At 40.7% G+C, this 14,583-nt stretch overlaps 1 protein-coding gene across 1 annotated transcript in view; it reads left to right on the top strand.

The window, feature by feature from the left end:
• Positions 1-14,583, top strand: part of slc8a1b (solute carrier family 8 member 1b) — a 213,843-nt gene that overhangs the window by 133,451 nt on the left and 65,809 nt on the right. The window lies entirely within an intron of this gene.

Here is a 14,583-nt window from a genome sequence, read left to right as displayed (position 1 = left end):
GCACTCCTGACCAAACCTCGCGCAAGATCTGCTCCTGATGCATTAAAAGTTGCGTCAAAAATTGGGTCAAATGTGGACTCATCTTCCTTAGCGGACAGAAAAAAAACTACTTTCTCCATATATTATAAGGAACATGTTTTACAATAATACGCTAACTCAAAATGCTAACCTATGTAGCTGTTTTTGAGATGTGGTTGAAGTCCCCGTTCACTGTGCGTCTCGTTTCGACAGTCGTGGCCCTGCAGTGGAGCTCATAAAAGGCCCGGAAATGATGCGGAGCTGCAGCTGTTTGGGCAGCATCATCTGATTAGCATTCATATCCTGTGTGTGCACCGGCTGCCATGCTCCTCCGCTATCTCTACTACCTTATTATAATATACACTACACCCCCCAATGCACTGAATGTGGCTCGCTGACTCCCTCTCCCCGCCTCTCCACCTCCCGTCTGTCTTTTCATGGACTAATTGCAATTATAAGTTGCAATTTAAGGCTTGCAGTTTGGAGTTTGGCTGCGTCTTGCTTAGGTCAGCACTCAGCTCTGCTCTAGTGGAATAACTAAAAACACTATTACTCCGTGCGGCAGTGAAATTCATTATAGACTCAAAAGGCCTTAGTTTTCTCTTCCTCGCTATTAGGCCTAAACGTTCCCTTTAGATGGTGGCCACTTAGAAACTCGAGTAGTAGTTTAAAGTACAGAGTTAATATAGTACAAGGTATGTTCACTTTAATTTAAGTTTAGCGCATTTAAGATGACCAAAGTGTTTCATGTAAAAGTCAATGAAAAACAAATATACAGTTGACACAATGCATAGGAAAAGAACAATAAAACAACAAGATGTACTGTGTAGCTAGTCTTAAATGCCAGGGAGAAGAGAGGGGGGGGGGGTTTCTGTCTGCTTTTAAACTGCATCAAAGACAGAGGATGTGACAGGCAGAGGGCGCTGTTTCATAGTCTGGGTGCTGACGCAGAAAAGGCGCCGCCACTTCTGGTCTTTGGTCAGCTGACCTCAGGGATCGAGGTGGAGTCTAGGGCCGCAGTTTGTCTTAAGAGGACCCATAGAGCGCACACGTTTAAAGAGGATCCATAAGACGCGCATGTTTAAAGAGGACACATAGAGCGCACACGTTAAAAGAGGACCCATAGGGACACATTTAAAGAGGACCCATAGAGTGCACACATTTAAAGAGGACCCATAGAGTGCACATGTTTAAAGAGGACCCATAGAGTGCACATTTTTAAAGAGGACCCATAGAGTGCACATTTTTAAAGAGGACCCATAGAGTGACACGTTTAAAGAGGACCCATAGAGTGCACATTTTTAAAGAGGACCCATAGATTGCACATTTTTAAAGAGGACCCATAGAGTGCACACGTTTAAAGAGGACCCATAGAGTGCACACGTTTAAAGAGGACCCATAGAGTGCACATTTTTAAAGAGGACCCATAGAGTGACACGTTTAAAGAGGACCCATAGAGTGCACATTTTTAAAGAGGACCCATAGATTGCACATTTTTAAAGAGGACCCATAGAGTGCACACGTTTAAAGAGGACCCATAGAGTGCACACGTTTAAAGAGGACCCATAGAGTGCACACGTTTAAAGAGGACTCATAGAGTGCACACGTTTAAAGAGGACTCATAGAGTGCACACGTTTAAAGAGGACCCATAGAGTGCACATTTTTAAAGACGACCCATAGAGTGCACATTTTTAAAGACGACCCATAGAGTAACCATGTTTAAAGAAGACCCATAAAACGCGCATGTTTAAAGAGGACCCATAGTGACACATTTAAAGAGGACCCATAGTGACACATTTAAAGAGGACCCATAGAGTGCACACATTTAAAGAGGACCCATAGTGACACATTTAAAGAGGACCCATAGAGCGCACACGTTTAAAGAGGACACATAGAGTGACACATTTAAACACAATCAATCACATTTTTAATTGACCTAATATGAAACAGGACACGTCAGGCCTGTGCTGTGTGACCTGCACTGTGTCCCGTCTCTTAGTGGACGAGCTGCAGTGTCCTGGACGTTGTGTAAACGCTGCAGGGAGCCCTCGTCCAGCCTCATACACAAAGAATTACAATAATCCAGATGAGACTTTACAAATGCGTGGATTGCTTTTTCAAAAATCCGCCTGTGGAAGGTAGAGCTTTACTTTAGCAACGAGCCTCAACGGAAAGAAGCTGGAGTTTATGACAGAGCTAATGTGCTTGTCCGGTCCACAATCACCTCCAGATTCCTCACCGCGGGACGACAACAAGACGACAGGGACCCATCACAGGACGACAGGGACTCGTCACACCGTCACGTCCAAACAGTGGGTCGGTTTGGCCAAACACCACAATCTCAGTTTGATTTTGTGTCAGTTTGTGCTCGTCCACGTCTGTTAGATTCCTCTCCGCTATCTGAACGCTTACATTTGTGTCTTTGTGCGCAAGGGAGTCCCAGGAAGTCCTTATTAGGTTACCGAAACTACAGATACAATACAGATAAGGAGGAAACAGAAAGCAGATTGGGGAGGCTCGATGATAAAAGACTTAGGAATGACGCTCGGGGAGGCCCAGCTGAAAACAGAGAAAACATGTGTAGGGCGAGCGTACAGTAGAGGCGTAAACAGAGAGCTCTGTTTACGGCTCGGGCGACACATTTGCATAGCGCTGTCTAATAAAACTGGTGCTACTATAAACATTGATTTTATGGCTCTTTTTTAATATCGCACCCGGGGACTGTTCCCTAGGTGAGATAACAGACTGGGAAAATGCAGTCAAGGTTTCTCAGCAACACTTAAGTTGGAAAAAAAAAAATCTTTGCAACAGGAATGGCTAGCGGTGAGCTAATTCTACTGACAATTGAGCAGTGTTAGACTTAGAAACAGGTGCGTTGTCAAACCAGCAGAGTTATGGTTGCAAATGGTATAGTTTGGGCTTTCTTTTATATTGCCTCGCATCTTGGGGCACATTTCTATGATTATTTTCTCAGCAAAGTTATTGGTTGGCGGTTTTGTTAGCCCCAATAGCTAAGATCGTTTTTTTGAGTGCGTTTGAAGCGGTTATGAACGTTGCAAGAGAGGAGTCAAGATACTAACTCCAGTTTGAGAAAAGGCGACTGTAGACGTCCAATCCTTGTGCACAATCCAGCAAACGGACACAGTTACTCATTGTTACACATAAAAAAAACGATGTTAATTTAGCTGCCATCTCAACACCCATAGCTCATTTGACTCTTGATCGATTTGATTGTGCGTTTGTGTTGGTGGTGTCGGAGGTTTGTGTAACCTTTTGTGTGTTGATTAGCCCCCATAATGTCAGGCTTATGTGCATTAGAGCAGAAGCTGGTGCTTATTAGAGGCGGCCGGCGTTAGCCCTGCTAGCCTATTGTTGCGGTTTCCCACTGTGGCCAACATCATTATCAGCTTTGTCTCATAAACCGCTGCATGTAAACACACACACACGCGTAGGGTTTCTGTGCTTCTTGGGGATATTACACTGAGACGGATCCTAAACTTAACCAAACTTACTACTTAGATTAGCTTAACTTAAACGCTAACCTGTTTTAAACCATTAAAACTAAGTGAGAACCTGATTTTTGTCGACAGATCGCCATAAAGTGAGTGTACACATCATAAACTGTATAAAAAAAGTGGATTAAGTGAGTGTGACGTCACCCACAACGTTCAGTTCCAGTCAAACGAAGCTAACCGAGGCTAGGAGTTATAGCGGTAAATTTAGAGCAAAGTCTCATATTTGGAATTCCGACTGTAACTGTCATAGCAACCAAAGAGCCAATCCGGCGCGAGGTTGTTGAAGGTAACTCCCCATAGCACTTAGCAACGCTGTCAATCAAACATTTCTTTCTTTTTTTATTCTTTATTTGTCAGGGACCATGTACAAATTCATGAATCTTACAAAAGAAAAGTCAAATGAAGCTAATGGAGGCTAGCAGTTATAGCAGCGGATTTGGAGCTGAGTTGCATATTAGGAATTCCGACCGTGAATATCATAGCAACCGAAGAGCCAATCTGGAGCGAGGATGTTGAAGCTAACGCCCCTTTCTACCCGCACCACTGGTTTAGCAGGAAGCGGGTGGTTAACAACGCTGTCAATCAAACCTTTTGCTAACGCTAGTGGGAGCGAACTTGAGGAAAGAAGGAGCCTGATTTGTCTGTTTTTAATGTTCATATCTTGATTTACGGACATAATGGTGAAAAAAAAACACCAGGATCATGTAGAGCGGGTTAATACGAACATTTAAGACCAAAATGACGAGTCTGACAGCAGCAGTTACACAGGTTTTCAAAATACAAAAAATTTACTCAAAATAAATAATAAATAAATAAAAATAAACACAAAAAATAAGCTCAAAATAACAAAACAAAAAAAAAATCTAAAAACTCAAAATAATAATAATAATAATAATACATAAATAAATAAAAATAACAAAAAAAAATGAACCCCATGATCAAAAAAACAAAAAATAACAAAAAAATAACCAAAAAATAAAATAAAATAAAATAAACAAAAAACCTCAAAATAACAAATAAATAAATACATAAAATAAAAAAAAAATAAAAAAAAACTAAACTAAAACAAACAAAAAAAACTCAATAACAAAAAAACAACAACAAAAAAACAACCCAGGATCATGTAGAGCGGGTTAATACGAACATTTAAGACCAAAATGACGAGTCTGACAGCAGCAGGTACAGAGAGAGGACACAGTTTTTGATCTGTTACCATGGTAATCCGCCATGTTTGTGGCTGTAGTGCGAAACTTATCGAGCTATATTAGCAAAACGATATTAAAACATAAACAAACGAGCGGCAGAACAACATGAAACACTGCTCTCACTCTATAGCGTCAGAAAGTTTGAATGAATGTTAACTTTAGCATTTAACATCTTAAAATCTCCATTGGTTTGACATTAGGCTAACTGAAAATTGAAAATGAGGCGTCACAGTCTTTATTGAGCGGGTTAATACGAACGTTATCCAAAATGACGAGTCTGACAGAAGCAGTTACAGAGAGAGGGGACACAGTTTTCAATAGAAAGTGAATTGGAGCCAGAGTAGCGCGCCCATGCTCACTTCCTGTTTTGAACGCGGCGGCTACCAGGTTAGCTACGTCCGTTTATATATACAGTCCCCACAATGTGATAAATCCCGAGCACTAGATCTGTCACGTTCCTTTATTAACAATTGCTAATAGCTGCGGTCACTCAGGACGACAGCTCTCCGCACTGGGGCTTTAAACACTCACATTGTTTAGGCTCGCTTTAGCACGTCTTAATTTAAGATGCGAAAGTGCGCGCATAAAATTTACACTTTTCAAACAGCCTCACTCCCACAGTCCGTCCAAACACACACATATATCCACGTTCAGACCTTAGCGTTTGTTTAGTCTGAGGCTGAAGTCCACCCACCAGCAATCTGCTCCACCAAGACAATACGACTCTTATCATTCTTAAAGGCGGCGGTGCATTAAAGGCATCGCCATGGTTACGAGAGCTGGGTTTGAAGTGCGTATGGAAGTTTATAGGCTATGTAAAATGATCAAAATCGCAGAATATAAGCTAAATAGGAGCGGTTACATGCGAAAGGTTTGTTAATAATCGGGATCAGGGCCGGTCGTAGCTTTCAGGGGGCCCTAAGCTGAATTTTTCTCTGGGGCCCCCTCCTGGCTCAGCTGTTGGTGATTCACATTTGACGACATTATGACTCTGCTCTCATCATTTTGACCAGTTGTATTTGTGTTTTTATGACCAACATCAGACTGAAAATATCCAAAATATCACAAATACTATAGTCACAAGAACAGAACACAAACATATAAGGAGGGGGCGTCAAGATTTTTGAAATTCTAGACATTTTTTCTTCATTTCTGGTGGATTTTAATGTGTTCCAGTTGTGACAGTGGACTTATATTTACATTATGTCGGGTCCTTGCTCCGGTGTAAACACAGAGCTGCCCTCACCTCTGCCCGACTCAAAAACAAACGTAGCAGCAGCAGATATTTTGCTACTATAGATATAAAACAAATGTAATTGTTTGAGAGGGATATTTAAGCTGCTGTAAACACATAAGCCCTGTTAACAATAAAACGTCCTATATTATATTATTTTCAATGTAAATGTATGGGTTCTTGGGGGCCCCCTGCTGACCACGGGCCCCAAACAGCTGCTCAATCTGCTTATAGGCTGGACCGGCCCTGGTAATAATATAAGTAGAAAGCCGCAATTTATTTTAATATTTTTTACTTTTACCCAGCTTTATTATATATTGCTTGCATTTTGGGTTTTTGTGTAGACTTTTTTTATAAGTGAAAAAACGGAAGTGAAACTTTCAAGGCTATGTGCAATTTCCAAATGATTACAAAAATATATTTCTTGAAAAGTGATTGAAGTCAGATGTGCGTCAGTCGTTTTGTGTATTCTGTGTAAGTAAATATGCTGCTATCAAATATAAAAAGCTTTTAAGATCTGTCCTTGGAAGAGGCTTGTTTTGTTCAAATGAATTGAGTTATGCCGGATGTATCTATAAAGAATCAAAAACATTTTATATTTTTTAACTTAAAGGTTCCATATTACGCAAAACTGACTCTTGGGAGCTTCAAGTCGTGTTATAATGTTGTTACCTCATCAAAAACAGACCTGAAGTTGTGTTTTGTTTCATTCACACATGTTTGAGTAACACTTTATTATTAGTCTGTAACATCTACAAAGCTGAAAATGCTCTGTTCCACTTTGTGATGTCATGAAGTGGTAGTTTTTTTTAAAGTTAACAGCTCCTTTTACCTTTTAGTTCAGTAGAAATTGGCAATTCCAGGGCTGAAATGATCCAAATGATTCTAGTGAAGGTGTGTGGAGTTTAAAAACACAGTGGAGCACTTCCTGTATCACCACTTGATGACATCACAAGGTGGAACAGAGTGTTTTCTCCTCGAGAGAAGAACAGGTTTGCGCGTTAAACATGCGCGAACGAAACAAAACACAACTCCAGGTCTGTTTGTGACGAGAAAACATTATGACATGGATCAGAAAACGGCGTCACGAGGGTCCTTTAAAGCTTCATCACGGTGTTTTATCAAATACCCGAGGAGCGTGTGGCTGTAGTGTGTGTAAATGGAAGCTTGTTTATGGAAGACAAAAGGGAAAATAATGCATAAAACCATGAGACAGTTTCTTTTGAGGCTTTTGGGCAGAGATGCTGAAAGGACATCGCCATGGAAACGTGATGTACATGAATCCTGATCCCACGGGAGAGCGGAGGGGCTGCGTTTTTTTTTTTTTTTTCTCCTCCTCCTCCACGCATGACTGCATATCAGAGCAGGCTAGTGGAGTGTTATGATGCCACTTTTGGCTGAATCACAAAGAGATCCAATTTGCCTTAAATATCCACAGTGCAAGAGGAGAGAGGGAAAGAATGTTTTACTTACTATTACCATGTTTATATATTTGTATTTAAAGGTCCTATATTGCGCAAAACTGACTCCACTGAGCTTTAAGACGTGTTTAAACATTATTACATCCTCGAAAACAGACCTAGAGTTGTGTTTTGTCTGAGTAATCCTGAATTATCTACATCTCCAAACCTCAAAATGCTCCGTTCCACCTTGTGATGTCATCAAGTGGTAGTTTTATCTTTAGTTCCAGGTGTGAAATGATCCAAATGATTCCAGAAATGAAGGTGTGTGGACTTTAAAAACACAGTGGAGCACTTCCTGTATCACCACATGATGACGTCACAAGGTGGAACAGAGTGTTTTCAGTTTCAGAGAATAACTTTTATTCGATATTAGCAACTTATATATATCATCCATTACAACGTATAAAGCTGCGGATGATCGGTTACCATGGAAATCGGCCGTGTTTGTGGCAGTAGTGCGAAACTTGTAGAGATATATTAGGAAAACAATGTTAAAATGTAAACAAACGAGCGGTGGAACAACATGATGAACTGCTCTCACTCTGTAGCATCAGAAAAGTTGAATAAATGCTAACGTTAGCATTTAGCATCCTCAAATCTTTATCATTATTCATCATTATTAAATCACATTAGACTAACTGAAAATTCGATGAGGGCGTCACAATCTCGATCTGTGTTGATACTTCATAGTGACATCGCTCTGGGGGTGTTCTACATGTGTGTGCATTGGCGGAATGTTCATCAGTTACCATGGTGACACAATGAATACATTAGCAAACACTGAAATAAGTTTTATGATTGTTTTATGAGTTTGATTTACAAATTATGATGGCGTTGGCGTTTGATTTACGAATTATGATTATTTAGGAGTTTAATTTACGAATTATTATTTTATGAGCTTGATTTACGATTGTTTAGGAGTTTGATTTACGAATTACGATTATTTTATGAGTTTGATTTACAAATTACGATTGTTTAGGAGTTTAATTTACGATTTACGGTTGTTTAGAAGTTAGATTTTCAACAAAAACGTGAGAGTGTCCAACTGAAAAACCGTCGGCTAATGCTAATGCTAGCTAGCTCGTACCTGTCATCTTATTTGCAAGAGACTTCAAACGAGATCACGTGTTGTAGTTCCAGTTAAATCAGATCTTTCAGGTCAGATTATGTTAAAAAACAGCTCAAATTAAAGCCAAACAGAGCTTCAGACCGACCAGTGCCTCCAGTTAGCATCACACTCCCCGGGGGAACGTCGACAACTTCAGCTACAAGAAAGTTCTTATTTCATGTACCGCCTATATTTTTTTCCCATTGCTGTAAATCCTTTTTTCTTTTTTTTTAGCCACTTAAGTACTTCTGAAGTAACAAAAGAATGCCGAAGGGAAAATGTTTATAGTGCCCAAAGAAAATCAAACAAATTGTCCTTGATCTCTCTTCGTAAGTCTCTGGAAAAAGTCATCTCCTCCAAGGCTAGTCCCGTAAACATTATGTTACCATGGCGACAGGTCATCATGTTTTACACCCATGTTTGTCACATAGTTAGCCGCGGTGTGTGTGTGCGTGTGTGTGTGCGGTGTGTGTGTGTGTGCGGTGTGTGTGTGTGTGTGTGTGTGCGGTGGGGGTGTGTGTGTGTGCGGAGGGAGAGGGCATAAATCCAGTTCCGAGCAGATAACGAGGCCTGCTTTTTGGCCTCTTGGCCCGTCTGCTCCGAGTGTGTCAGTATGTTTCCAGTAACATGCTGGAGTGTGATCTTTGCCAGTTACAACAGCGGACTCACCCTTCCCAAACCTTCCCAAACCTTCCCAAACCTTCCCAAACCTTCCCAAACGGCTGCAGATACAAAAAAAAAATCCGTCCCCGTGATTCACTGCGACTTTAAACTGACTGATTTGATTCATTCGGCTGTGAACGCGTCATTTTTGCTGTTAACTTGCGAGACGTGTGACATTTCCTCGTCGCAAACGCACCTGGATTTGTGTTTTGTTTCACTGAGTTCTTCTCTCAAACTGAAAACGCTCTGTTCCACCTTGTGATGTCATCATGTGGTAATGCAGGAAGTGCTCCACTGTGTTTTTAAACTGCACACAACTTCACTAGGATCATCTGAATCATGATTTCACCCCTGGATCTGCCCATTTCTACTGAATTAAAGATAAAAAATGGAGCTGTTATCTTGAAAACTACCACGTCATGACATCACAAGGTGGAACAGAGCATTTTGAGGTTTGGAGATGTACAAACTAATAAACCAGGGTTACTCAGACATGTGTGAATGGAACAAAACTCAACTCCAGGTCTGTTTTTGAGGAGGTAACAGCATTAAAACACGTCTTAAAGCTCACAAGCGTCCATTTTATGCAATATAGAACCTTTAAACTATAACATTATATCATTACTTCACATTTTGTCTATAGAAAACTGCAATACTCATCTAAAATGGCTAAACTAGACTCAAAACTGTACAACTGCGACTCCCTTTTCCTGTTTATAGTGGCATAATCGCAAGTAGGTGCGATGGGGGCGGACATAGGGGGTTGGTGAAAGCTGGTATTTTCTTATCTTTCAAGCCTGAAATGTAGAAAAATGCAGGAAAAATCAAATGCATAACAATAAAACACAACTCTGAATATGCTAACAGTGAAGGACGACATTATAACATGGTTTAAAGCTTATATAAATCCTCTTTAATGAATATAGCTTGCCATTTTGCTCGTTAGCTAGCTCCCCCTGTTGTCTGGGAGTGGTAATGCCCCCAGCTGTTCGTTGACCGTTGCCAGAAAAATTTGTGAGAGCAGAAGGTTAAAACTACACTCCATCTGTCCCAGTCGAACGAGCTAATCCCTAATGACGGGGGTCAAGTGTACATGTTTGTATAGAGTATTTGAGTGTTTTATCCTCTTCACGTTTAACACCATCAGTTCATTAAGACTGATAATCCTTTGTAAAATGATAAGATTATGAGTTTTAATATAGAGATGAGAGATATGATATAATAACGCAGGCTTAGTGTGAATATGGAGCAATTTGAACGAAAGACCAAACCACTACCGCTAGTTTAATGCAAAAAAATTAAATAAATATAAATATAGCAGCTTTGTAACAATTGTGATGGTGGTAAAATGGCAGCGTGTCCGTATGTCCACACTACTGCCTACAGGGGGAGCTATTTAGGGATCATATCATTTTTTTAGGTGTCCAAATGTCCAGTTTTTGATAAAATATTGCACTCAAAATTTCCCACAATGCACCTTGTAAAGTAGAGGGCATCAGTGGTCGCTAGACGGGTTAGCATAGACCACAATGCATTGCAAGAGTTGGAAAAACAACAGCACGGCAACAGGTGTTTATCTGGACACGACACGATAGAAGCGCTGGTTTATCGCACTGTTGGGCCAAATTATGAATAAAATGCTCTTAAATAAACTGTGGTTGTGTTAAGTTGCTAGCGTTAGCTGTTAACGTTAGCTCGAGCTGTTAGCAGAGCGAGAAAATCCAGTTTGTTTATGTAAGATCCAGCTCGACAAAGACTTGTGTGATTATTATTAGCCGTTAAATACTTGTGTGCTAGTCCAATATGATCGTTATTTATGACAGAAATCGAGTTTTATCAGAGTTTAGCCTCGAAGCGCTATAAAGACTGCAGGACTGTAGAGTGAATGAGGGGTTAGGAGCTGGGGGAGACATTCAGACACAGCTTTAGGTGTAATACAAATGAAAAAAATCTAAAAATTGGCCCAGAAACTCTCAATTCGCTGCAAAAAGGACACCGTCTAACGCTAGAATTTATGTCGCACTGAACAAAAATCATTACACTAGGTTCTTTATAATTTTTCTATTTTAAAATGTAAAAAAAATTTACAAATTGTAGCGTTCTGGTGTAAGGAAACGTTTATTTTCTGAACCAAAGGGCTACTGTAGGCCGTAACGAACGCTAAAAAACAAGAGCAAAACAAAACCAGTCTCAATGTCGCTGAAGCCGGTCTCCAAAAACAAACCAGTAACTTTGACATTAAATAGGTCGCCATAGCAACCAAGCGTCACATAGAAAAGCAAATTACGCTAGCAAGAACAAATAAACAGCTACAAGAACAGCACAAAAACGCAAAAATATCAGATTAATACACTATTTTTGTCATTTTTTTCCCTTCTTATTAACGTTTACCCCCAGTTTTAAACCCCTTGTTCTTGTTTAGATCTTTGTATTTATTGTATCGCATCAAAAAGTGAAATATAATACAATATCGTCATACAAATATCGCATTCTGCCGCATATCGTTTTATCCGTGGTACTTTACGTGCAAACTCGGCCTGAGATCCAAACCTGATTATCCCGTACGTGACGTTACACTTGGAAAAGCGGTTGCGTAAGTCGATTTAGACTGTAATGTAACCAGGTTAGCGGCCTGCGATATGAGATAAAGCCCCTCCGTAATCCTCTCTTTGTATACATCCCCTCTCCCCTCCCTATAGCGCAAGATTAGAACCATTCTCTGTGTCATCTCTGAAAATGCTCGCTGGTCTGAACAGGATTTCGGTACGTTCAAATACACACAGTTACACCCCCCAAAGGCATGAAAAGTACCAGCGCGGCGCTCAGTGGTGCTGCGACCCCAGATATTAGCTTTCCCTCCATGTGTGACGGAGGCCAACTGCCACAACAAATACAGTCACACACCAGCTCCCCTGCCCAGCGCTGAGGCAGGACACTTATGAATACGGCTGCGGTGACCTTCTAACAAACTGAATACACGTGGGATAATTGCGGTTTTCATTGAGCAAAATCGCTGACTTGGAATTGATGTGCACCTGTAAGATCGGTGGAGGTGTTTGGTGCCATACGGTGCTGCCAGTGCGAGGTGGAATTGGGTAAATCTGTGGAAAAGTGACCCAAATTGTGTGTTTTTGTGCTTCGGAATGCTGCGATGTTTCAAAGTATTGGATTTATCAGGGGTGTAGTGGCAAAATTCTGGGACCTTGGTAAAAAAAAATCATCTTGGGGGGCCCCACACTACATATTTTCTTATTAAAAAAAAAAAAAAAAAAAAAGAGTTCAAAGTTGTCCCTCACTATATCGCAGTTCTCCTTTCGCGTTCTCGCTGTTTTGTGGATTTTTTTTACATGCTTTTTTACGGCGTATGAACGTGCATTGTGTTCTGCGTCCTGATTGGCTGTTGGACTGTAGACCATTGTCATTTTACCTAAACGTTGGATCGCAGTGTGACTCTGAAGTGCTGTACGTTTGCCATTTGTTTTCTCCCCGACAAAACCCACGATGTCGATGAAACGTTTATACACTTTTCTCACACAGGCGTTAACATTTTCTCACATTTCTCTCTTGTTTAAAGTGTGTGGTGAGGGGTTTTACAGCAAAAAACACGTAGAATAACTGTAAAAAATAAAGCGGATGTCACCTATTGCGGGTTATTTTTAGAGCGTGACCCCCGCGATAAACGAGGGATCACTGTACTTCAGTTGAATTCATAAGAGAATTTATTTTCAAGAGTATAAGTCAGTTCATTTTTATTAATACATGATTAAACTGCAGTATTTTGTGATATTGTGAAAGTATTTTTGTTTTAGATAAGCTCATTGGGTGGAGTGGACAGTAGGGGGAGCTCTGGCTCTGCCCCGGCTTATTAAAATGTTAACGCCTGTGTGAGAAAAGTGTATAAAGTGTGTGGTGAGGGGTTTTACAGCAAAAAACATAGAATAATTGTAAAAAAAACCAAACACTGTATTACAGACTTTGTACTTCGGGCCCTGGATAAACATAAAATAAACCTTTACCCCCCGAGTCCAGCGTTTAACTCCTGTGTTTGTATAATTTGACAAACACGATGGTTAGACGTAAGCGAAATGAAGAGTCTATTTTTAATTCCACAGTTGCTGCAGGGTTTTGTTTAAGTTGCACGTCGTTCCAAACTGTACGAACAGATTTCATTACTTTGGCTGTGATCTGTGCACAAATTAAATCCGTGTCCTTTCTTAAGTATTAGAAACATTTTGGACAGCTCATAGTGCCAGACAGTATCATGCTAATTCATGTTATCCAGCGGGACTGTGCAATATTAGCCAGAAAGGTTTTTAGACCTAAAATTCTGGCTCCAATTCACTTTCTATTGAAAACTGTCGCCCGTCTTTGTAACTGCTGCTGTCGGACTCGTCTTAAAATGTTCGTATTAACCCTGCGATACACGATTCTGCTGTTTTTATTTGGCTATTTTGTGAGTAAAACGACGTAGCTAGCCTCGCCGAGCTTCATTCGCGGTGACGTCACACTCTCTCCGTCCACTTTTTTCACAGTCTATTACCTCAGCGATGTCTTTTCTGCATTATCAGAATATGTAATGTCGCGTGACGCCTATTTGAACAAAACAGTAACGTCTGCCGGAGAATTGTAATGTCAAATTGCTGTATAGGATCCTTGTAAAACCCTCAGCTTCACCGCTCCGAGCTCATTTACATGTGTCCGCTCCATATGGCTAATTTGTCTTCTTTATTCATGAGTGTCCAGTTGCCAAAATGAGTAATAGCGCAGATAAGCCAGACCCGCGCTACACTTAACCTGCAGACAGCCACTAAATGAAATGAAAGATTATTTTAACAAAAAGTTGATTTTGAGCCAAGTACAGCCAGAGCAGAGATTGATTTGATGTTGATTTTTATCCATTTCTTATCTGTCGCACCTGCTCAGTCTTTGAAGTAAAAAAAACATGTCTACGAAGTTAAAAAAAAAACATGGCTGCCGGCTTGTTTTCCTGTTTCCAGTCTCTCCTCTCCTCACTTTGCTTCCTTGTCTTCTTCTTTTTCCCTTTTCGATTTCCCTCTCCAGTAAAACCATCAAGGTGAAAGTCATCGACGACGAGGAGTACGAGAAGAACAAAACCTTCTACATCGAGATCGCGGAGCCGCGGTTGGTGGAGAGCGACGACAGCAAAGGTCAGACGTCGGGGTCAGCTGGGTGACCTTTCACCCTTTTCAGCTTCAAAGCCCGTCATTCCAAAAGGTTGCACGTTTCCCGGAGATAGGAAACATGCAACAAGTTCACTTCATCCCACCACATCCACGTCACCACTTTACCGAGCGCATGAGTGAACGGTTGTGTGTTTTGTGTTACTGTTACATTTCATATTGTTTGTTGAGCTCG

The sequence above is a fragment of the Periophthalmus magnuspinnatus genome, chromosome 15, assembly GCF_009829125.3.
Source record: "Periophthalmus magnuspinnatus isolate fPerMag1 chromosome 15, fPerMag1.2.pri, whole genome shotgun sequence".
Lineage (NCBI taxonomy): Eukaryota > Metazoa > Chordata > Actinopteri > Gobiiformes > Gobiidae > Periophthalmus > Periophthalmus magnuspinnatus.
Note: the sequence above shows the minus strand (reverse complement) of the source record. Positions and strands in the feature narration are given on the sequence as shown.